This window comes from Schistocerca nitens, chromosome 3, assembly GCF_023898315.1.
Source record: "Schistocerca nitens isolate TAMUIC-IGC-003100 chromosome 3, iqSchNite1.1, whole genome shotgun sequence".
Taxonomy (NCBI): Eukaryota; Metazoa; Arthropoda; class Insecta; order Orthoptera; family Acrididae; genus Schistocerca; species Schistocerca nitens.
The window spans coordinates 981,558,648-981,562,184 of NC_064616.1; the positions used below are offsets into that span (position 1 = coordinate 981,558,648).

General features: G+C 46.0%; 1 pseudogene; it reads left to right on the plus strand.

Moving 5' to 3' along the window:
- The first annotated feature begins 2,531 nt into the window (after nucleotides 1-2,531).
- LOC126249932 (5S ribosomal RNA) lies at nucleotides 2,532-2,649 on the plus strand (annotated as a pseudogene).
- Nucleotides 2,650-3,537: the final 888 nt, after the last annotated feature.

Genomic DNA, 3,537 nt, shown 5'->3' on the forward strand with positions numbered 1-3,537 from the left:
TTATAGGTGCACTGGGCATGCAGATGATCTGATGTTAACTCGTCGTGAAGAAAATGATGCCCGCAGAGCCATGCATTGGTTAGCCACTTATGGTGCAGCTCCGGGCAGCCGTATAAATGTACACAAATCGGTTGCCTTCAGTATAGACACTCGCATGACACCTGCAAACGTCACACAACTCAGATTGTGCGATAAAATCCGCTGTGTTCGTATCGAATTCACGGGCGAAACCTCACGCACGACGACCCTTAATTGTTGTTGTTGTTGTGGTCTTCAGTCCTGAGACTGGTTTGATGCAGCTCTCCATGCTACTCTATCCTGTGCAAGCTTCTTCATCTCCCAGTACTTACTACAACCTACATCCTTCTGAATCTGCTTAGTGTATTCATCTCTTGGTCTCCCTCTACGATTTTTACCCTCCACGCTGCCCTCCAATGCTAAATTTGTGATTCCTTCATGCCTCAAAACATGTCCTACCAACCGATCCCTTCTTCTAGTCAAGTTGTGCCACAAACTTCTCTTCTCCCCAATCCTATTCAACACCTCCTCATTACTTACGTGATCTACCCACCTTATCTTCAGCATTCTTCTGTAGCACCACATTTCGAAAGCTTCTATTCTCTTCTTGTCCAAACTAGTTATCGTCCATGTTTCACTTCCATACATGGCTACACTCCATACAAATACTTTCAGAAACGACTTCCTGACACTTAAATCTATACTCGATGTTAACAAATTTCTCTTCTTCAGAAACGATTTCCTTGCCATTGCCAGTCTACATTTTATATCCTCTCTACTTCGACCATCATCAGTTATTTTACTCTCTAAATAGCAAAACTCCTTTACTACTTTAAGTGTCTCATTTCCTAATCTAATTCCCTCAGCATCACCCGATTTAATTTGACTACATTCCATTATCCTCGTTTTGCTTTTGTTGATGTTCATCTTATACCCTCCTTTCAAGACACTGTCCATTCCGTTCAACAGCTCTTCCAAGTCCTTTGCTGTCTCTGACAGAATTACAATGTCATCGGCTAACCTCAAAGTTTTTACTTCTTCTCCATGAATTTTAATACCTACTCCGAATTTTTCTTTTGTTTCCTTTACTGCTTGCTCAATATACAGATTGAATAACATCGCGGAGAGGCTACAACCCTGTCTCACTCCTTTCCCAACCACTGCTTCCCTTTCATGCCCCTCGACTCTTATAACTGCCATCTGGTTTCTGTTCAAATTGTAAATAGCCTTTCGCTCCCTGTATTTTACCCCTGCCACCTTCAGAATTTGAAAGAGAGTATTCCAGTTAACGTTGTCAAAAGCTTTCTCTAAGTCTACAAATGCTAGAAACGTAGGTTTGCCTTTTCTTAATCTTTCTTCTAAGATAAGTCGTAAGGTTAGTACTGCCTCACATGTTCCAACATTTCTACGGAATCCAAACTGATCTTCCCCGAGGTCCGCTTCTACCAGTTTTTCCATTCGTCTGTAAAGAATTCGCGTTAGTATTTTGCAGCTGTGACTTATTAAACTGATAGTTCGGTAATTTTCACATCTGTCAACACCTGCTTTCTTTGGGATTGGAATTATTATATTCTTCTTGAAGTCTGAGGGTATTTCGCCTGTCTCATACATCTTGCTCACCAGATGGTAGAGTTTTGTCATGACTGGCTCTCCCAAGGCCATCAGTAGTTCTAATGGAATGTTGTCTACTCCCGGGGCCTTGTTTCGACTCAGGTCGATCAGAGCCTTTTACAACATATCCGTGCTGGACTTGTGGATCATCGTCTCCGTGCTTTGGACATTCATCAACGGACCGCATTTATTAATGTCTATCAGGAACCTCGAATTCCGCACGCTGCACAATATTACCGATGCGCAAACACGTAGCTCGGAGCTCCATTGCAGCGCTCGGTTCATTTGTTAGCACAGGGATGATATCTGAGGTTCGATACGACTTCCTGACTCTTCCTAAAGAACGCGGTGGACTTGGGATTGTCAGTGTTCGTCATCGAGCAGTATCCAACATCTCTATGCTTTGGTGGCGATGCCCGACCAGCCACATGGGCTTACTGATACAGCTTCTGGCACCATCTTCCCTTCAACGTCCGGTGGCGCTTACCCAGATACCGGCGCCATTTTCCTACTTTAGGAGCTTTTATCTGGAGTATAGCTAGCTACCTACTGACGTTATCCCTGTCTTTCGCTTACCAACAGCCAGTGGCATCTACTGCACCCTATTTCGCCGCCGCTCGCCTAATGTCGTCGAACTGACAAATCCCACCGTGCACTGGAAGGTAATATGGCGCACTGCCAACACGGTAACGCTAGATTCAGAGGTAAGTTCGACCTGGTACGTGACAGTCAACAAAAAACAGATGACACGAGAGAGACTTCACAGGATCCATGTTGCCGATAAGCCTCTACGTGTGAACTGTAGCGTTCAGGATACAAACAAACACCGACTACATTGTGAGCCGGGGGGAGAGATATGGTATTTTGTGCGTCAAATTTTGGTTCTCCTTTTATGGCCGTCGGGAAACGGCCTTGCCGCAGTGGATATACCGGTTCCCGTCAAATCACCGAAGTTAAGCGCTGTCGGACGTGGCCGGCACTTGGGTGGGTGACCATCCAGGTCACCATGCGCTGTTGCCATTTTTCGGGGTGCACTCAGCCTCGTGACGCCAATTGAGGAGCTACTCGACTGAATACTAGTGGCTCTGGTAAACGAAAGCGATCACAACGCCTGGGAGAGCGGTGTGCTGACCACACGCCCCTCCTATCCGCATCCTCCACTGAGGATGACAGGGCGGTCGGATGGTGCCGATGGGCCACTTGTGGCCTTTAGACGGAGTGCTTTTTTGTTTTCTTCTTCTTTCTTCCCGGGACACTGTTTATTACCCGAGCACGAAACACAGCCCTGTCACGTGGATCAGAGGCCATGCGAATCATTGTTCGTTTGGAGGTGGTGTCATAGGACTCACGGCTTTTTGGAACTATTTAAACGATCATCATTGTGCCATTGTGAAAAACCCTAAGTACAGCCAATACTTTTCGAGCTTCTTGCGGAGCATCTTCCACGATCCGCCCCGTAGCTGAATCATTCATGGCAGGAGATAAATTTGATACATTAACACGTAGGAGATTGAACAGATAACGTTACCTACACGACATTACGGGAAGACGTGCCATGAAGATGGGGCGGCGGCGTTCGTGGAGTATCGACGTTGCATGTGCTTGTCCCAGAAGTGTTACTTCGTGTTTGTTTCCTTTTTTTTACTCAAGTAGTACGTATTCCTTCATCTTTTAAAATCCTGGCGACAGGGACAAGTAATGGAAAAGGCGGATTAATTTTTTGTCTATAAATAAATGAATATACTGTTGTGGCCATTTACCCCTTCCATACGTTCATGCCGGCCGAGGTGGCCGAGCGGTTCTAGGCGCTACAGTCTGGAGCCGAGCGACTGCTACGGTCGCAGGTTCGAATCCTGCCTCGGGCATGGATGAGTGTGATGTCCTTAGGTTGGTTAGGTTTAAGTAGTT